Source organism: Leguminivora glycinivorella, chromosome 17 (genome assembly GCF_023078275.1).
Source record: "Leguminivora glycinivorella isolate SPB_JAAS2020 chromosome 17, LegGlyc_1.1, whole genome shotgun sequence".
Classification (NCBI taxonomy): Eukaryota; Metazoa; Arthropoda; class Insecta; order Lepidoptera; family Tortricidae; genus Leguminivora; species Leguminivora glycinivorella.
This window is the reverse complement of record NC_062987.1, coordinates 2625969-2648679: the sequence shown is the minus strand read 5'-3', so window position 1 is coordinate 2648679 and position 22711 is coordinate 2625969. Positions and strand designations below refer to the sequence as shown.

At 39.7% G+C, this 22711-nt stretch overlaps 1 long non-coding RNA gene across 2 annotated transcripts; it reads right to left on the bottom strand.

Moving 5' to 3' along the window:
• Positions 1-318: 318 nt before the first annotated feature.
• LOC125235481 lies at positions 319-4264 on the bottom strand. Of its 2 annotated transcripts, XR_007178091.1 has the most exons (4): positions 3806-4264; positions 748-3728; positions 585-670; positions 319-492 (listed from the first exon to the last, which is right to left on the bottom strand). It is a non-coding gene; the product is annotated as an uncharacterized LOC125235481 (long non-coding RNA). The 2 variants fall into 2 exon arrangements; XR_007178092.1 differs by having other exon boundaries at positions 319-670.
• Between the last annotated feature and the right edge of the window lie 18447 nt (positions 4265-22711).

Sequence of the window (22711 nt, the reverse complement as noted above, 5' to 3'; positions counted from 1 at the left end):
GGGATTACCTAAGGGTAAATAAAGTAAACTAGGTATTTATATAGAAAATAACTTTTTAATAAATTTTCTTTTTGAAAATAATTTCGAGAGTAATAATACACTACTTAGTAACGCCTAACTGGTAGGGAATGAAACTACCCTTATTATACTACTTATTGTAAATTATATCGCTAGCTCAGTTTATTTACTTAAAAAAAAACAAATACCTAAAAGTTAGAGCATAGGGGTGAGTCAGTAGTTCTGGTACTGGAAGACCGGGTAAAAGGTAAATTATTAATTAATTAAAAAATTTATTTATGTTGGGCGCCTTTAAAAAAAACGAGGAACGCTCTGACCTTGGGGACGTCTAACCGAGTTGAGGAGAGGTGGCCGCTGCAGCCACGGAATGGGAGCTCTTCCATACCGATCGTCACAGCCTCCTGTCCACCGGTCCAGGCTCGGGAAGCATCAGCTCTGCTCTGTCTTCGAACGTTAACCTCCAAATCTGAGGACCTGAAATAGGTTTAAAAAAAAACAATGACCCTGAGGCTTCCACCAACCCTTAGCGAGGGTTAAAATATTACTCGAACGAATGTGAAACGTACCCATTCCAGAAAAGAAGCCGGCTTGTGGTTCCGTGCAATCTTGTCAATGGAAGGGGTCCTCAGTAATTTTATAAAATTAAAATCATCTGAAAATAATGGACACAAGAATTAGCACTGAACGTAACACAACAAACTGCATTCGAATATGGAAGAAAATACTTACGATTATGCGATTAATTCGCGATTTAAAAATTAGAATGTGGCGCATTGGCCCTGAAGAATTTGAAAACCACCCGTCTACATCCTTTCCAATATGCAAAGTGTCGGCTGACAGCTCGGCCCACAGATACGTGACGAGATGCATTCGCCTATAGACAACAACTTTAACTTCTGTCTTAAAGAGGGTAATAAAATATTTCCAAAAAGGAACGAAAACTAACAATACAATAATAAATTGAGTTTTATTTTTAATAAATGAAAATTCAAAAGGGATTTTGGAAGGAAATAAATTAACGACGATCGACACGCCATCTTTTGTCATTCTAGCTAACAGCAAACTGGGTTATCAATACAATCCTGCCGATAGATGGCTCTGCCTGTACGAAACCAATAGTTACTTGAGTATAATATCAGCTAAATAAAAATATACCTACGAGGTTTGAAAAAATATTGTTACAGTACTCCCCTCCCCAGAGAAAATTTTGACGCAGGCAAAATTTTGAGCTGGTCCCCAGCTCCAAACTACAGGAAATATGGGTAATATAACAGCTACAACTCGAAATCTATAATCGATAACAAAAAAACCATCCAAATCGAACCCACGCACTAAACCAGATAAGAATAGCCCCTTTTTTTTTTAGGTAAATTACTACATTACGTCGCATCGTCTATATTTCTTGGCGGCACAGCGAGCTATACCAGACAGCGGGCTGTACGTCCAAGCGATATAACGGAAGACGGCTTATAGCTAAATGAAATTTCCCTAACAAATATCGGTGACAGCTAAGAATACAAAGAACAGACAATAACACCAGAACAACGAAGCGTATATACCGGCTGCGTCTATGTACGACACAAGACGGAACGTTTCGACACAACATTAGACATAAGTACAAGGGTTGACTGTACAGACCGCGTCTCAGGCGACGCAAGTCTGTCGGTCCGACAACACAAAAGAACGCCAACGTTCACGCATATGATTTAAGTCATATCGCAAAGCATCAACAAGGGTACAACACTGCTATTAAGAATTCTCCGTTTAAATCCGCAAGAATCCGACCAGCCAGTGAAGCTGAAATGCTGGTTTAAAACGCCAGCACCCAGAAAACTACGTGAAGAGAACTTTTAAATCGTCCACTCACCACCAAACATCGAAAAGGTAATACTTGTGTACGGACGTATTAGTACCATCCGGACACAATGTACTTAACTCCCACTTCCAACACATAAAAAAAACGCCTACTATACATCAAAACAAAAAAAACTACCTATCACCGATAACTGCTAATAAATGAATACCTACTCCTTAAACGTAACAACAATATGGAAAAACTCTTGTTAAATCTAACCCACCGGAAAGTAGGTAATAAAGATAACGCCTCGTAAACAACTTAGATCACGAACACTTTCACAACAAAATATTTATTCTAAAGTATTTTCAACCACAAAGGAAACCCACGAAAAATATTAAATGTGCACGCTGGACTAATTTAAATAATAAAAGGTCCAAACAATCACCCAATTATTTAAATATAAAAGTTAGGTTAAATTATTATTATTAATTTTTTTTTCTAATCACCCTGTATGCTCTTTACATGTTTAACTTTATGTAGTAAAACTCAATTAAAATACCTACATAAATATTTGTACTAAATTTACAACACCAACTTCAATATCGTTAAGGTAGGAAGAATAAAATAGGTAATTTAGAAAAACAAGACACCAATTATTACGACTGGCTGTAGGTACTTTAAATTACTTCAACTATTATCATTAGGTAAGAACTATGAACAATTAAAATTAACCACCTTCTAGAAAAATATGTAGTCTAGTTAAATACAATATAAAATAAAGTTAATTTGCTAGTCACACCTTTCACATCAAAATGTAAAAAAAAATCCTGATTTACGAATTACAAAATGCAGTAGGTACCAAGCGTTTGGTACTATTCAGAATTAAATACAAGCAAATTTTTCTTACTTTTCACTAATATAAAGAGACAAAATGGTTTTGTAGGTAGATATAGTACTGTTGGCAATGAATAAAAATAACCAGATTTGGTACCCACCAACTAACAAGAGGTAATAATTATCTATTTATATGGTACTATACATTTAACACACAAAGAAAGTAATACGGAAACCTTTCCTTTATTTTTAGTAAGGAATTGATTTTGCCAACAATCTTAGGTAGGTATGTAAATAATCACCAATACTATGTTTAAGAAAATTTATAAATAGGTACCTACGCAACCAACGGTCTTCCAGTCTGAACTCTCTAAAGCCACACGTAGGGCTGCCACTGTTACAATTTCGGGGATTACCTAAGGGTAAATAAAGTAAACTAGGTATTTATATAGAAAATAACTTTTTAATAAATTTTCTTTTTGAAAATAATTTCGAGAGTAATAATACACTACTTAGTAACGCCTAACTGGTAGGGAATGAAACTACCCTTATTATACTACTTATTGTAAATTATATCGCTAGCTCAGTTTATTTACTTAAAAAAAAACAAATACCTAAAAGTTAGAGCATAGGGGTGAGTCAGTAGTTCTGGTACTGGAAGACCGGGTAAAAGGTAAATTATTAATTAATTAAAAAATTTATTTATGTTGGGCGCCTTTAAAAAAAACGAGGAACGCTCTGACCTTGGGGACGTCTAACCGAGTTGAGGAGAGGTGGCCGCTGCAGCCACGGAATGGGAGCTCTTCCATACCGATCGTCACAGCCTCCTGTCCACCGGTCCAGGCTCGGGAAGCATCAGCTCTGCTCTGTCTTCGAACGTTAACCTCCAAATCTGAGGACCTGAAATAGGTTTAAAAAAAAACAATGACCCTGAGGCTTCCACCAACCCTTAGCGAGGGTTAAAATATTACTCGAACGAATGTGAAACGTACCCATTCCAGAAAAGAAGCCGGCTTGTGGTTCCGTGCAATCTTGTCAATGGAAGGGGTCCTCAGTAATTTTATAAAATTAAAATCATCTGAAAATAATGGACACAAGAATTAGCACTGAACGTAACACAACAAACTGCATTCGAATATGGAAGAAAATACTTACGATTATGCGATTAATTCGCGATTTAAAAATTAGAATGTGGCGCATTGGCCCTGAAGAATTTGAAAACCACCCGTCTACATCCTTTCCAATATGCAAAGTGTCGGCTGACAGCTCGGCCCACAGATACGTGACGAGATGCATTCGCCTATAGACAACAACTTTAACTTCTGTCTTAAAGAGGGTAATAAAATATTTCCAAAAAGGAACGAAAACTAACAATACAATAATAAATTGAGTTTTATTTTTAATAAATGAAAATTCAAAAGGGATTTTGGAAGGAAATAAATTAACGACGATCGACACGCCATCTTTTGTCATTCTAGCTAACAGCAAACTGGGTTATCAATACAATCCTGCCGATAGATGGCTCTGCCTGTACGAAACCAATAGTTACTTGAGTATAATATCAGCTAAATAAAAATATACCTACGAGGTTTGAAAAAATATTGTTACATTGCTTAACATGTATATTATTGCACTTTCTCTTTGATACATGTAAATTATTGAATAAAAAACAATAGCCTGTACTTCCTAATCTCAAGGACTTCGCTTGTATGTACTATCAGCTGCAAAAGCGCACCGAGAAATTATGAATGAATTTATTGATGAATTCGCCATGCACTTTTGCAGCTGATAGTACTTACCTAGTCCCTTTGGTAGCTATGGATAGGAGCACACCTTGCCTTATTATATTTCAACTCTTACAAATCGCCATATGTGTCTTTTAATTTTGACGACCGGTCTGGCCTAGTGCGTAGTGCCTGTGCTACCCTGCCTGCTAAGACGCGGTCCTGGGTTCGAATCCTGGTAAGGGCATTTATTTGTGTGATGAGCACAGATATTTGTTTCGGAGTCACGGATGTTTTCTATTTATATAAGTATTTGTATATTATATATGTATATCGTTGTCTCTGGGACTCAGTCAATTTGTGTAAGAATTTCCTATAATATTTATTTATTTATTTTTAATTGCCTCAAATCTAATAGGTTATGGGTCCAGTCATATTTAATTTGACTTTTTTAAATAGTGTTGTGAGATTCGTGGTTTGTGGACAATGTACATGTATTTGATTGTAAACATTTAAAAATTAAATGGAACATTGACGCTTCAGTGGTGATAAGAAAAGTATGCGAAAGCTTGTAATTTAATAGACAATCTATAGGTACGTTTTCAATGGCATTTGATGAAAAAGGACTCGTAAACCTAGTACCTATAGCTATACTTTGTCTTTTTAGGTGGGTTTTTGAAAAACTGTAAACAAACTTTAGGTTTGGTTCCTATAAAATTTTGCGCATTTAAAAATAATTGAACTTTTTTTCAGTAAATGGTCAACAAAAACATATGCAATTTTTCAGAGGTTTAAAATGCATGGTTGCCTTTTAATGTGGATGTAACACTATTTAAATAATATGGTATGTTAAGTTTAAAGTAATAGCAACACAATGATTGTCAATTTCATCGGTTTAACATTGCTATGCTTGTTATCATCCGCCGGACTAGTCGAAATAAAAATCGCTGACTTTTAAATATTATACATAGATATCCAGTCGTCTAGTTCTATCGTTAAGCCTATCGAAACGCAGCCAGACTGTAGCGCCAATTCGGAAGAGCGATAGAGATAGCTAACTACGATTACGATTATCGTAAGCGTTAGTGCATGTGTACATATACTTTTCTTATACCAAATAAATATTTTTTCTTTCTTCTTTCTTTCATTCGGCTACATAGTGTGTACGTACCCTAAACCGCGTGCAATATTTGTGTGTTGTGCGAGTTTCCGTTTATTGTTATTTTCGTTACCTACATGTACAGTATAGGATGGTGGTAGTTAAATTTATTAGGTGGTAAATATAAAATAAATAATATTTAATGGGTATCACATACATTGCATATAATTTGATGAAAAACTAGCAATAGGTAAGGTAAAAGTATTTACGATTATTTATAATTATTAGAATTGGATCACTATAAGTAAAAAGTACCAAGTAAGTAGCCACTTATAATTTAGTTCTTAGATCTGGCCTTCAAGTGTTCACTACCACTGGATCTGTCATGCTCTTCTGTTCTCCCCTTAACCTGTTGGTAAAATCACTTCCTGATTTTACAGTACATTTTCAAGTTTTCAACGTAAGTGTGCGAATTGACAACGGATGCTATATTGTTAAATAAAACAAAATTAATAGGGTGGTCCTTATATGGCAAAAAAAAAATATTTTTTAAGGGGGCATCATTCCATGTGGTTATTTAACATAAAAATCGTTAACAATATTTTTTGTACGAAAACTAGGGCCGGTCGCAGCTTGAACTTTTGAAATAAAATTAAACACACATTTACATTTTTTTCTCGTATTTTATATGTATAATATTCATAATTTTATTAGCTTTTTTTTCATCCTCCAGGTTAGGATTTGTACAATCATTATCCTCCTTGCGTTATCCCGGCATTCACCACGGCTCGTGAGAGCCTGGGGTCCACTTTTGACAACTAATCCCAAGATTTGGAGTAGACACTAGTTTTAAGAAAGCAACTGCCGCCTAACCTTCCAACCCAAAGGATAACTAGGAAGGCCTTATTGGGATTATTCCGGTTTTCTCCTAATGTTTTCCTTCACTGAAAAGCGACTGGCAAATATCAAATGACATTTCGCACATACCAACAACGTTCCGTTACTCATTGGTACGATTCGCGGTTCGAACCCGCGACGGCCGCGACCTCCGGATTGAAAGTCGCACGTTTTTACCGCTAGGACACGGCGCTTCGTTAGGATTTGTACAATAATATTACGTATATAAAAATAATATAAAAACGCCTACAAAAAAGCACTAAAACATATATACACATTATAAAAAGCCTAACCTAGGGTGACACCATCAGCGGGACCGGGAGAGGAACCGTCGAACTATGAGGTCGTAACCGTTAGTGCGTTTTCACATTATCCGATCCGATATCGGATGTAAGACCGGTATCCCATACATGGCATAAGATGGCGGCTTAAAAACCATCTTTTATTTTTAATATTGAAATCCTTCCGACATCCCATATCGGATCGGATAATGTGAAAACGCACTTAGATCACATTATTTACAGTTGGCTAGTGGGAGAAGAATACAAACCTACTGGGCCTTTAGATTTTTCTCTCGGTACTTTCATTATTTTGAAATATAGGAAAAGGCGTTTTGTAATTAATTAATTACATCGTAATAGCAAGTAATAGTCACGGAAAGGGATTCAGTTTCAATTATCGCTACGTTGCCATTCCGCTCGATTAAAATGGCAACATGGCCTTTTACGTTTGTCTCCCAGTTTGTCAACGCATCTCTAATAATCAAACTAATAATGCAGAAAATATACTTCAGTCAATTTTGACAGTAATGGCTATGTAATGGCAAATTTCAACACATCGTGTATATACATAAATAGCTCAGTTGCTTATGTGACACATCCATGTTTCAGGAGAGATCGTAACAAGATGTGGGTTCGAATCCTGGTCAAGCCACATTTTTTATTTTACTTTCTTAGTAGGTTGTATTTGTTTACTTTTTTTATAATTACATTTTTATCATTGATATTTTTTCATTAAATATCAAATTTGTTTTTGAATTAAGAAAATAATTTCAATTTATAAACTGGAATAGATACCATACACTAAAGAAAAAGCGATCAAGCCCACTGGTGGCGAAGCCGGGAATCGAACCCGGGTCTCCAGCTAACGCGACTGACGTGTTCGACCACTACACCACCCCGACCGCCGAGGTACCCGTCGAAATTTCTCTAGTGTATGTTATCTCTGAAGGTTAGGCGCCTTTGACCAATTCTAAGGGCGAGCAATTTGTGCTTGCACCTAATAACGCAGAAAATATATTTAAGGTGGTTCTCCTGATGTGAATTTCATACAACTTTATATACAGGATAACAGGTCACGGGAACCATTTGTGACGCCCGGATGCCTCTTCGACAGAAGGGCAAAATTTATAAATCAGTCATCAGACCTGTCGTCATGTATGGATCAGAGTGTTGGGCCCTAAAGGTGACGGATGAAAAGAGATTGCACGTAGCAGAGATGAGAATGTTTAGATGGATGTGTGGCGTGACAAGAATGGATAAAATAAAGAATGAGTATATCAGAGGAAGCCTGAAAGTAGCACCGATTGTTGAAAAAGTAAGAGCGAATCGACTAGCATGGTATGGACATGTAATGCGGAGGGATGAAAGGCATGTGACGAGAAAGGTATTACGAATGAATGTGGAAGGTGGTGGAAGTAACGGGAGGGGAAAACCGAAGAAGAGGTGGATGGACTGTGTGAGACATGATATGGAACTAAAACAAGTTAATGATGAGATGACGAGTGACAGAGATGTATGGAAGAGAAAGACATGCTGCGCCGACCCCAAGTGACTGGGATAAGGGCAAGAGAATGATGATCTCGTCATAATTATATAGATTGTATGAACTTCAAATCACGACGTGTAGTTAGTTACATAATTATGCATATATGTTTCGTATAATTTGACAAAAATACCAGTTAATAATTTTATTAAATAACTCATTTAAAAATTGGGAAAATTGTAGTTGATAGCTTGTTTGTGTGCGTGACCTTTACACTGTCCGTGTCAATTACATGGCGGCAAACATGTCAACATGACACAGGAGACCTAGACTATTAGTTCAATATTTGACTGATAGGTGGACATAATGTATAAGGGTAATTCACAAAGATTGCATTCTGGCTAAACTTACAAACTATAACTAATAAAATTTGACCCCTAAATTCGGGCATTTTCCTACTAAACCAGGGCTCACACCAAATTTGGTTATAAATTGAATGATTTTAAGAGATCTCGTGACGAGTTCAAAATAATTGATACGGTAGTAAGTAAATAATAATTATGTACAAATTGAAATGAAGATACTAACTAACTGAGATAAATGTGCTAGGAAAATAATTTAATTTGTTTTTAGTAGCTAGAACTCATTATTAACTTTTTCTTCATGCTCCAGGTTAGGATTTGTACAATCATTATCCTCCTTGCGTTATCCCGGCATTCACCACGGCTCGTGAGAGCCTGGGGTCCACTTTTGACAACTAATCCCAAGATTTGGCGTAGACACTAGTAAGAAAGCAACTGTCGCCTAACCTTCCAACCCAAAGGATATATAACTAGGAAGGCCTTATTGGGATTATTCCGGTTTTCTCCCAATGTTTTCCTTCACCGAAAAGCGACTCGCAAATATCAAGTGACATTTCGCACATACCAACGTTCCGTTACTCATTGGTACGAGCCGGGGTTCGAACCCGCTACCTCCGGATTGAAAGTCGCACGTTCTTACCGCTAGGCCACGGCGCTTCGTTAGGATTTGTAGAATACAATAATATTACGTATACATATAAAAATAATATAAAACACCTACAAAAAACACTAAAACATATAGACACATTATAAAAAACCTAACCTATGGTGACGCCATCAGCGGGACCGGGAGAGGAACCGTCGAACTATGAAGTCGTAACCGTTAGTGCGCGTTTTCACATTATCCGATCCGATATCCGATATCCCATAAATGGCATAATTGGCATAAGATGGTGGCTACACCATCTTTGATTTTTAAGGTTGAAATCCTTCTGACATCCGATATCGGGTCGGATAATGTGAAAACACACTTAGATCACATTATTTGGGCGATTCTCAGAGATGACGTTCGGTGCCTGATTTCGGTGCTGATTTTTATTTACTACTTTTTTGATATATCAGTCTATTTACTATTGGTGGTGGAGGCCTCCATTAGAACCTTATAGTTTGTAAGGCCGTTTTTACATTATCCGATCCGATATCGGGTGTAGGAAGGATGTAAAAGCATGTTATAGTGGTTACCTAGTGTAAAACAAAAATTTTAGTTTAAGTTAGTATTATACTAACTTAAACTAAAATTTTTGTTTTACACTAGGTAACTTATAATAAGTTACTTTTAAGAATTGCCATGCCCTTACGGGGCTCATGTATGAAACTTTTACTGTATAAGACCCAATGTACTACATGAAAGCAAATAAATTACTTGATTACTTGATTACTTAAAATGTAAGATTTATGCGCTTCCAGGTCTTTATTTATGTATTTGATAGATAATTATTACTAAAAAACGATATAAAACGCAAAAATTGCGGATTTAATGCAGATGGCACTTTCCTACAACAGTTTTTGTCCGAGGCACCATCGAACTGCCGATATCGGCAGGACGCTTCCGACATTTTTGGCATGTCGGACCCCCCGCCAGCTGTCGGCCGATAATATTTGTATGTGTGCGTATATAATGTAGGTATACGTTTGTAGTAGTGTATGAAAATGGCATCTATTAAACAGATGTTAATGATGAATTTCTGTTGAAAAAAAAGATTGTAATTCATCGGTCCGAATTGCGGATACTAATTTTTTCATGTTTTAGTAGATATAGTTAAATGTGAAATTATTTATTTTACCTGCACACACTTGAGTATTTTTATGCTCGTTATTTTAATTTTACAATAAAATATTTGAAATATAGTGCTTATAATTATTAAATATAAAAATTTAATAAATATTTTTTGATACAAAATCATACTTCATTGATTTGGAACAATGCGTTTTATCGGACCGACATCCGACATTATCGGAAGCGTTTATCGGGTGTAGGATGTCGGTCCGACACCCGATATCGGATCGAATAATGTGAAAACGGCCTAAATCTGACATTTTAAAACCACCGAAATTATGTATGGGCACTGTAATCAATTTGCACCACCGAATTGATTTTTTTACACATTATTCATTTTAATTTGATGACAGGTCATGTAAAAAGGCTCATAATCGCGCAATTTTACTAAATTTAACATGGTAATATACTAGTCATTATCGAGTAGTGAATTTTGTACCCATACTATGGCTTAATTTGATTTGGTGGTAATTTTTTTTGATATCGGTGGTCAAAAAATCCACCGAAACCACGGAAATCAACACCACTGATATCAAATTTTATCGCTTTTTTGGAGATAACTGAAATAGCATGCATGATACAGAGGAGATGTCATAATGACGTAATAACATCCTTTCAAGGATTTATTAGTACCTTACATAACGACAAATGCACTAAAACTGTGAGAGTAAATTGAACCACCGAATCTTAAAAAACATGGGACCAAACCCACCGAATGACTGAGAAACCTTTAAAAAGTCCCCTTTATGAAACGCTACTGCATCTCCTCTACAATGAATGGTTAAAGCTAACATATTATTTTTATATAAAAAATATTATAGGTTAACTAACACCTTATACGTGAATATCTATATCAATTGCGATCAACAACTCCATCTTGAGTTATGATTTTTTGTTTTGCAAATTTTGGGTGCGGGACACGCCCATCGAAAGTCATTTTTCGCGTTTAATATTGTATTACTTATATTATACAAATAATAAATAAATAATTTTATAGTGTGCCAAGTAGAACAGAGGTTAAAGATGCCTGAATTAATTCAGATTTTTAGAACAGTCCGTTCTGATGTTTTTTGCCCCGGACACGTAAAAACGCGCCTCCTGAGAAATGCCCATTTACAGTTGGCTAGTGGGAGAAGAATACAAACCTACTGGGACTTTAGATTTTTCTCTCGGTAGTTTCATTATTTTGAAATATAGGAAAAGGCGTTTTTAATTATCGCTACGTTGCCATTCCGCTCGAGTAAAATGGCAACATGGCCTTTTACGTTTGTCTCCCAGTTTGTCAACGCATCTCTAATAATCAAACTAATAATGCAGAAAATATACTTCAGTCAATTTTGACAGTAATGGCCATTGTAATGACAAATTTCAACGTCCTGCGTATATACATAAATAGCTCAGTTGTTTATGTAACAAAACCATGTTTCAGGAGAGATCATAACAAAATGTGGGTTCAAATCCTGGTCAAGCCACATTTTTTATTTTTCCCCTTACTTAAATGACCTTGAATAAAGTCAAATTAACTGCTTTAAAATTGATAAAAGTAGATGAATCTAGTAATAATGATGATTTACCGCCTGCGGAACTACTGGAAGCAGTGATAAACGCATTTTTTGCGTTGTAGTTTCCTCGCTATAGAGAGGGGAAAAGTTTTGTGTTACTCGGGTGCAAATGTATATTTCCCCTCACTAGCTCGAAACACGTGTTTTGTACACGTGATAAAGTAATTTGACCTTGAATAGAGGCAAATTTTCTGCTTTGAAATTGATAAAAGTGGGTTAATCTAGTGATGAAGATGTTTTACCACCTGTGGAACTACTGGAAGCAGTTGAGTGATAAACGCATTTTTTGCGTTGTACTTTCCTCGCTATAGTGAGGGGAAAAGTTTTGTGTTACACACGAGTGCAAATGTATTTTTCCCCTCACTAGCTCGGAAACACGTGTTTTGTCCTTTAATACCAGCGGGTAAAAACGCATTTTATCCACTAGTGGGTAAAGTAATTTGACCTTGAATAAAGTCAAATTAACTGCTTTAAAATTGATAAAAGTAGGTGAATCTAGTAGTAAAGATGATTTACCACCTGTGGAACTACTGGAAGCAGTGATAAATGCATATACACCGTGTTTCCGGTATCACTCAAAACCTCAGACACCCCAACTGATTTTTATTTTTTTAAACGTAATGTTCATTTTTTAATCTGATGATTATTCATATTATTAAATTAAAACGGGACTTAATCGCGTAAAACTTACGTTTTATATTTAACCCGACGTTTCGGACATGACATTACGTCCGTGGTCACGGGTAGACACCCGGGAAATAATTGCTAGCTACCATCATAAACCTTCAAACTGTTTAATTGTGTATGTTACTGCAACGACATAAGGTTTACCAATAGACAGCTATGTCACTGTAAAGCACTTTAACCTGTGTCACAGTAAACTTCAAATTGGACAGGTGACGCAGTAAGCAAATTTAAACCTAACATTCAAAATGACAAGGTTGTAATTAGGTACGAGTTCAATTTGTTATGACTTATGATAAACTTTAAAATTAAACTGACGCACAACGTCTATCTCGTAGCGGAAAAAATAATCGTCCAAGTAACCAGCCAGTATTAATACCCTTAAATACTGAAAAAGGTATACAACCTCTAACAATATGATATGCACAATGTTGTATTACGAATTTGTAGAATGGGCACGTAAACAATAACTAATAATACAAATTAAAACAAAAAATATTACCCCCATCAAGATATAGCTCAATCGATTCTACTCTCGATTCTGAACAAACAGTTTTCAGGTTTTTAGTGTTAAGTGAAACACGGTGTATTTATTGCCAGAACATAATTTTGTTACAGTCAGTGTGGTGTTACATTTAAGGAGGTCCTTATGTTCTACCCTATGATAGGCATGCAATATAAAGCTAACATGCAAAAACAGTTCTATTAAAAACCTAAATAATTTAAAATTATATCACAATGATAAAGTCTATAGTAAGGGAATTTTGAAATACAATACGATTTTAGAATTACTGAATTAATTTAGCAGTCAACAAATAATTTAATTTATTTTTACATTGGCGGTCAAGTAATTTATCAACTGTGGCGTGCCTATAATAGCATTTGAGCTCGAGCAGGATTAACGCCTGCAGAGCAGACGGCAGAGGACGTGTTTGTATTGTATGCAGCGTCCATTGTACCGAATAAGGGGTGTGACCACACGTGAAATGACATCAGCCAAGGCCAGTCTCGGCTGCAAGGGGCTTATGTCGCTTTTACGTTGGCCGGCAGTGAACTAATCGGGTTAAGGATACCTAGGTATATACCTCTATTTATAATATCGATCCCACCAAGAACATTGTTAAGGTTCCATAGCGGAACTATGATAGTTTTGCCGTGTCCGTCTGTATGTCACAGCCGCTTTTTATTCGAAAGCCATAAGGTATATTTTGATTAGATTTGGAACACGGGTGTATATTTTTTAAACTGCTACTTAGTTTTGAGGCAAAATTGGATTAAAATAAATTTTAAGGAGGGCTCCATACTCTTCTCAGGATTTAAAGAATAGTATGGAGATGGAGCCCACTGCTGAGATGTAGGGCACGAATCATATTTTTCCATTTACTCCTAGAGCACACCTCGGACACTGGCGATCAAATATATGAAAGAGGCGCGTTCCTAGCACACAGTCTAAGCTCGTGTAGGTGAACGCGTACTATGCTTGTATGAGTGAAATATGACAGGCCGACTGTTCGCGTTTTTGACAGGCGGTAACTGTGAGGTAACCGAGAGGGGGTGGGCGGCACTTACAGCGGGGAGCGAGAGTGGCCATACTGTATGATAGTACTCTTTATTATACTGTGCCTAGAGTAAGACGACGTTCAGATATATAAGACACGTTAACAGCTTAGATATCTGGTTTTTTGACAGGTCAGGTAAGACTGACTTGTTGTAAGTATAAAATTTAATGAGTAGCGATATTTTGTGACCAACTGACCAACAAGTCAACCTCGTACAATAACTAATTTAAAGGCGATCGTTGATTCTCGGTCCCCCAGAAGACCATCACATATGTTGTACAGACTTAGATGAAAGTGATTTGCACATTTTATTACGAAAAACGATAAAATATACGGCTTAAACAAAACGAAATGAGGAATAGAAATGCAGAGTGTCGAGGACTATTTGACAGACAAACATGCATGGCCCGAACCAGAAACTACAAACAACGAATAGCAATTAAAATCAGTGTCTTATGTGTAGATAAGAGGACACAGTTCAGGCCCCGTAGCCGAATGGCATTTCTCCGACGCCAAACGAAAGCGATACGCCGCTGGCTCTGTCGCGCCAATACGCAAGCGCGATAGAGATAGATATCTACTAGCGCTTCGTTTCGTGAGCGTTTCGTGAGCGATTGTGCCATTCGGCTAGCCACCCAGGCCCCGTAGGTCCGCTAGTAGATATCTATCTCTATCGCGCTTGCGTATTGGCGCGACAGAGCCAGCGGCGTATCGCTTTCGTTTGGCGTCGGAGAAATGCCATTCGGCTACGGGGCCTGAACTGTCTCCTCTTATCTACACATAAGACACTGATTTTAATTGCTATTCGTTGTTTGTAGTTTCTGGTTCGGGCCATGCATGTTTGTCTGTCAAATAGTCCTCGACACTCTGCATTTCTATTCCTCATTTCGTTTTGTTTAAGCCGTATATTTTATCGTTTTTCGTAATAAAATGTGCAAATCACTTTCATCTAAGTCTGTACAACATATGTGATGGTCTTCTGGGGGACCGAGAATCAACGATCGCCTTTAAATTAGTTATTGTACGAGGTTGACTTGTTGGTCAGTTGGTCACAAAATATCGCTACTCATTAAATTTTATACTTACAACAAGTCAGTCTTACCTGACCTGTCAAAAAACCAGATATCTAAGCTGTTAACGTGTCTTATATATCTGAACGTCGTCTTACTCTAGGCACAGTATAATAAAGAGTACTATCGTACAGTATGGCCACTCTCGCTCCCCGCTGTAAGTGCCGCCCACCCCCTCTCGGTTACCTCACAGTTACCGCCTGTCAAAAACGCGAACAGTCGGCCTGTCATATTTCACTCATACAAGCATAGTACGCGTTCACCTACACGAGCTTAGACTGTGTGCTAGGAACGCGCCTCTTTCATATAAAGTAAAAAGTATTTATTAAGCAAACACAAAATAAACATATTGGTACATCTGGCGGACCCCAAACTAAGCTGAGCCTGTATCTTGGGACCCAGGAGTGCGAACAAAATTAGAATTATTAGGTTTATAACGACTGGAAGAGATAAGTGTGCGGTTATGCATGTACACTGTACAGCGGGGGAAGGTTGTAAATTCAGAAAATTTACAACTTTCTGAGACGATGTCGTTCAGATCTATCTCTGAATCAGAAACCTATAAGTACCTTGGTATGTCACAGTCGGTGGGTATTGAGGATGTTGGCATTAGACAGTCGGTGAAGGAGCGCTTTTTCAGTCGGCTCACAAAAGTCCTTAACAGTCTTTTGTCAGGAGGCAACAAAGTGCGCGCCTTTAACGCCTGGGTAATACCTCTACTCACATACTCCTTTGGCATACTAAGGTGTACACAGACCGAGCTATGTTGACATAATAGTTTCGTTTAGGGTATGAAATTCTTCGTCGGTTTTATCCATCACAGTTTGCATCACGTATTGTTTTGTATGTGGTTTTGTATTTTACTTTTATAATCATATTATAAAAAAACCTATCCTAAGAATTAAAAATGAATAAAGAGAATAATAACTTTAGTGTCACGTTACTCTGCGCTGTTGGCTTCAGCCCCACGTACGCCTCCTAAAAGTCCGGGACCCGATGATCCCGAGAACTGGAAAGGACATACAAATAATAATAATTATTATTATGACTATAAGAAGGCCTATGATTCGGTGCCTCACTCATGGCTGAGGCGGGTATTGGAGCTGTATAAACGAATCAGCTCTAATATCCTTCCTGGCTGCATGTATGAGACAGAGGACTACAGTCCTTCGTCAACCAGGAGGCAGGGATGACCCCCCTGGCCCGCAGGACTTGATAAGGATTGAGCGAGGAATATTCCAGGGTGACAGTCTGAGTCCATTATGGTTCTGCCTAGCTCTGAATCTCCTCAGTACTCTGCTGAAGGATTCTGGGCTAGGTTGCCGGCTTCGGAGAGAGGGTGAAGTCATCTCTCATCTTCTGTACATGGATGATCTCAAACTATTTGCACCGAACACCCAAGACCTGATGGTGCTATTGAAAACCACAGAAGTTTTCAGTACCGCCATCAGAATGGAGTTTGGTGTCGATAAGTGTGCATGTACAGCGGGGGGAGGTTGTAAATTCAGAAAATTTACAACTTTCTGAGACGATGTCGTTCAGATCTATCTCTGAATTAGAAACCTATAAGTACCTTGGTCGTAGGGTATTGAGGATGTTGGCATTAGGCGGGCGGCGAAGGAGCGCTTTTGCAGTCGGCTCACAAAAGTTCTAAACAGTCTTTTGTCAGGAGGCAACAAAGTGCGCGCCTTTAACGCCTGGGTAATGCCTCTACTCACATACTCCTTTGGCATACTAAGGTGTACACAGACCGAGCTGGACGACCTGGATCGGAGGGTCCGCTTACTGCTTACCACACACCGTATGTTACACCCTGGCTCGTCTGTAATGAGATTGTACATCGCACGGAAGTGCGGAGGTCGAGGCTTCCTAAACGCCAAAAATCTCCACAACCGTGAGGTGTACAATCTCAGGAATTACTTCGTTAACAACGAGTGTGGGATGCATCATGATGTGGTGGCAGTAGACGGAAACCTCACGCCGCTCTCCTTGGCGAAAGAAAACTAGCGTAAACCTGTGGTACTAAGTAATGCGGACCGCAAGGCGATATGGGAGAACAAGCGTAGGGACCAGACGTAGACCTGCTCGCATCGGTAAACTGGTTACGATTTGGAGACCCTTCGGAGAAACAGAGGGTTTTGCCTGTGCAATTGCGGACGAAATTATGATGACGAACAACTACCGGAAATATATCCTGAAGGACGGTACGGTCGACATTTGTCGGGTATACCGCCGTCCCGGAGAGTCACTCAGGCATATTATTTCCGGTTGTTCTCATATTGCTAACGGTGAGTACTTGCACAGACATAACCTCGTAGCCAGGATTATTCACCAGCAGCTTGCTCTTCAATACGGCCTTGTGGACCGCGAAGTACCGTACTACAAGTACTTACCTGCGCCAGTTCTCGAAAATGGTCGTGCCACGCTCTATTGGGATCGATCTATTATCACTGACAGGACTATTGTAGCCAATAAGCCTGACATTGTGATAATAGATTGACCGCAACGCCGGGCCGTGCTCGTTGACATCACCATCCAAGGCGGTGATCTTGGACACGGCGCGGATAGTCCGACGGTTCCTATCTCTGCAGCCCTAACCACCGGCAGCTTGGGCCCTGCCCCGCTGCTGGTGGCACGTAGCCAGTAGCACAGAGAGCCATGGAGCGCGCCATGCTCGGTATCGAGATGCAAGATCATGTGAGGAATACCGAGACTCGTCATCGCACTAAGGTGCAAGACGTACGTTTCGTTATTACCAAACTAAAATGGAGTTAGGCGGGACATGTTGCTAGGCAGAGTGATGGCAGGTGGACTAAAATGTTAACGGAATGGTGGCCGCTAACAAATGTAAGAAGTGCCTGGCATCCGTTGGCTCGTTGGTTTGACGACATCCGAAAAACTGCGGGTCACAACTGGATGGGATTAGCCCAGGACCGGGAGAAGTGGCGTACTAGAAGAGAGGTCTATGCTCAGCAGTGGGCGATAAAGGGCTGATATGATGATATAATTAATAAAGTCGGCAGAAAAAAGTTATGTCCCCCCGTAGCCGAATGGCATTTCTCCGACGCCAAACGAAAGCGATACGCCGCTGGCTCTGTCGCGCCAATACGCAAGCGCGATAGAGATAGATATCTACTAGCGCTTCGTTTCGTGAGCGTTTCGTGAGCGATTGTGCCATTCGGCTAGCCACCCAGATAAGAAAGCACATCAAATATTTTATGTTGTGTAAATGACATTGAGATTTATATTTTATACTTTCATACTTTCCTACATATACATACATACATCATATATTTTTCTTCTGTAACAATTGTATATGTTTTCTCTAAACTAAAGAATAACGATGTATTATTAAGCTATAACATAATTTATTGAAATTAAATTTCCATAGGTTAATATTTCTTTGCATGCGAATACTTTTGCAATGAATACTTTTGCATGTTAAATTGTATCTTGTTATTAAATGCATGTTAATTATAAGATGTTTTGAAAAGAAGTGGCCCGCCGAGTTCCTTACCGGTCCCATAGTGGATACCCCCCTCAGTTGGAGACTGAAATCTTCTCGAGGCTGATGCGTAGGGTTAGAGCTTTATTTGACGTTCATATGCGCATTGTAATATGCCTACTTGAAAAATAAATATTTCATTTTCCGAATAAAAACTATGTTGTTTATTTCGGTGATTTGCTGATTTGACACAAAAGCTTAACCGCCGTCAACATCTTCACCAGCATTGGCATAAGGATGAAATTCTTTTACACTGAAGTCTATGGAATCGTAATTTCAATTTCTGACAAGTCTTGGAGATCTACCACGTACACCAGAGTTTCCGAATAGAGGGTATATAAGTATGTCACTCTAATTACACATTAATATGAGTAAAAGATAAAGATGTCGGGAATTAGCAAACGGAGGTTCTCGCGATAGGACCATGCCAGTGTTTGTCACAGCTGACATACAAGTTTCGATACTGCTAAAATATCGCAGTATCATTTCTTATTAACTTTTTTCTGCCGACTTTATTAATTATATCATCATATCATATCATCATATCAGCCCTTTATCGCCCACTGCTGAGCTTTAAACCAACGAGCCAACGGATGCCAGGCACTTCTTACATTTGTTAGCGGCCACCATTCCGTTAACATTTTAGTCCACCTGCCATCACTCTGCCTAGCAACATGTCCCGCCTAACTCCATTTTAGTTTGGTAATAACGAAACGTACGTCTTGCACCTTAGTGCGATGACGAGTCTCGGTATTCCTCACATGATCTTGCATCTCGATACCGAGCATGGCGCGCTCCATGGCTCTCTGTGCTACTGGCTACGTGCCACCAGCAGCGGGGCAGGGCCCAAGCTGCCGGTGGTTAGGCCTGCAGAGATAGGAACCGTCGGACTATCCGCGCCGTGTCCAAGATCACCGCCTTGGATGGTGATGTCAACGAGCACGGCCCGGCGTTGCGGTCAATCTATTATCACAATGTCAGGCTTATTGCCTACAATAGTCCTGTCAGTGATAATAGATCGATCCCAATAGAGCGTGGCACGACCATTTTCGAGAACTGGCGCAGGTAAGTACTTGTAGTACGGTACTTCGCGGTCCACAAGGCCGTATTGAAGAGCAAGCTGCTGGTGAATAATCCTGGCTACGAGGTTATGTCTGTGCAAGTACTCACCGTTAGCAATATGAGAACAACCGGAAATAATATGCCTGAGTGACTCTCCGGGACGGCGGTATACCCGACAAATGTCGACCGTACCGTCCTTCAGGATATATTTCCGGTAGTTGTTCGTCATCATAATTTCGTCCGCAATTGCACAGGCAAAACCCTCGGTTTCTCCGAAGGGTCTCCAAATCGTAACCAGTTTACCGATGCGAGCAGGTCTACGTCTGGTCCCTACGCTTGTTCTCCCATATCGCCTTGCGGTCCGCATTACTTAGTACCACAGGTTTACGCTAGTTTTCTTTCGCCAAGGAGAGCGGCGTGAGGTTTCCGTCTACTGCCACCACATCACGATGCATCCCACACTCGTTGTTAACGAAGTAATTCCTGAGATTGTACACCTCACGGTTGTGGAGATTTTTGGCGTTTAGGAAGCCTCGACCTCCGCACTTCCGTGCGATGTACAATCTCATTACAGACGAGCCAGGGTGTAACATACGGTGTGTGGTAAGCAGTAAGCGGACCCTCCGATCCAGGTCGTCCAGCTCGGTCTGTGTACACCTTAGTATGCCAAAGGAGTATGTGAGTAGAGGCATTACCCAGGCGTTAAAGGCGCGCACTTTGTTGCCTCCTGACAAAAGACTGTTTAGAACTTTTGTGAGCCGACTGCAAAAGCGCTCCTTCGCCGCCCGCCTAATGCCAACATCCTCAATACCCTACGACCAAGGTACTTATAGGTTTCTAATTCAGAGATAGATCTGAACGACATCGTCTCAGAAAGTTGTAAATTTTCTGAATTTACAACCTCCCCCCGCTGTACATGCACACTTATCGACACCAAACTCCATTCTGATGGCGGTACTGAAAACTTCTGTGGTTTTCAATAGCACCATCAGGTCTTGGGTGTTCGGTGCAAATAGTTTGAGATCATCCATGTACAGAAGATGAGAGATGACTTCACCCTCTCTCCGAAGCCGGCAACCTAGCCCAGAATCCTTCAGCAGAGTACTGAGGAGATTCAGAGCTAGGCAGAACCATAATGGACTCAGAGTGTCACCCTGGAATATTCCTCGCTCAATCCTTATCAAGTCCTGCGGGCCAGGAGGGTCATCCCTGCCTCCTGGTTGACGAAGGACTGTAGTCCTCTGTCTCATACATGCAGCCAGGACGGATATTAGAGCTGAATCGTTTATACAGCTCCAATACCCGCCTCAGCCATGAGTGAGGCACCGAATCATAGGCCTTCTTATAGTCATAATAATAATTATTATTATTTGTATGTCCTTTCCAGTTCTCGGGATCATCGGGTCCCGGACTTTTAGGAGGCGTACGTGGGGCCGAAGCCAACAGCGCAGAGTAACGTGACACTAAAGTTATTATTCTCTTTATTCATTTTTAATTCTTAGGATAGGTTTTTTTATAATATGATTATAAAAGTAAAATACAAAACCACATACAAAACAATACGTGATGCAAACTGTGATGGATAAAACCGACGAAGAATTTCATACCCTAAACGAAACTATTATGTCAACATAGCTCGGTCTGTGTACACCTTAGTATGCCAAAGGAGTATGTGAGTAGAGGTATTACCCAGGCGTTAAAGGCGCGCACTTTGTTGCCTCCTGACAAAAGACTGTTAAGGACTTTTGTGAGCCGACTGAAAAAGCGCTCCTTCACCGACTGTCTAATGCCAACATCCTCAATACCCACCGACTGTGACATACCAAAGTACTTATAGGTTTCTGATTCAGAGATAGATCTGAACGACATCGTCTCAGAAAGTTGTAAATTTTCTGAATTTACAACCTTCCCCCGCTGTACAGTGTACATGCATAACCGCACACTTATCTCTTCCAGTCTTTATAAACCTAATAATTCTAATTTTGTTCGCACTCCTGGGTCCCAAGATACAGGCTCAGCCTAGTTTGGGGTCCGCCAGATGTACCAATATGTTTATTTTGTGTTTGCTTAATAAATACTTTTTACTTTTTTTTTTATCGACACCAAACTCCAGTATGATGGCGGTACTGAAAACTGCTGTGGTTTTCAATAGCACCATCAGATCTTGGGTGTTCGGTGCAAATAGTTTGAGATCGTCCATGTACAGAAGGTGAGAGATGACTTCACCCTCTCTCCGAAGCCAGCAACCTAGCCCTGAATCCTTCAGCAGGGTGCTGAGGGGATTCAGAGCTAGGCAGAACCATAAAGGACTCTGACTATCACCCTGGAATATTCCTCGCTCAATCCTTATGAAGTCCTGCGGACCAGGGGGGGTATCCCTACCTCCTGGTTGACGAAGGACTGTGGTCCACTGCCTCATAGATGCGGCCAGAAAGGATATTAGAGCTGCATCAAGTTTATACAACTCCAATATCCGCCTCAGCCATGAGTGAGGCACCGAATCATAGGCCTTCTTATAGTCGATCCAAGCGGCCGAGATGGCCCCCTTGTTCCGCCGAACTTGTTGGTAAATGGTCATGTCTATGAGGAGGAGCTCTTTAGTACCACGGGACCCAACCCTACATCCATTTTGAGCGGTGGCCAAAATGTTGTTAGCGACAATATGCGCATTAATTTTTGCTCTCAAAATGGATGTAAGGAGCTTGTACAGTGTAGGCAAGCATGTAATGGGTCTGTAGTTTTTTGCTTCCGTGGCACTACCGAAAAGAGAGACCTAAGCCCTCCTACGTGTACACGTATAACTCCGCTGGCGAACTTTATTGCCACCCGTGCCAGCGAGTATTTAAAACCAAGTTCGGCCTGGCCAGCCACATTAGAGCACACGCAAGGAAACGTCCGTAAGGCTTATTTAGGGTCGCCGTCATCGAAAACGATGAGGAAGATATATATATATATATATATATACTACCGGACTTATGGAGCAGGAAGGTAACACC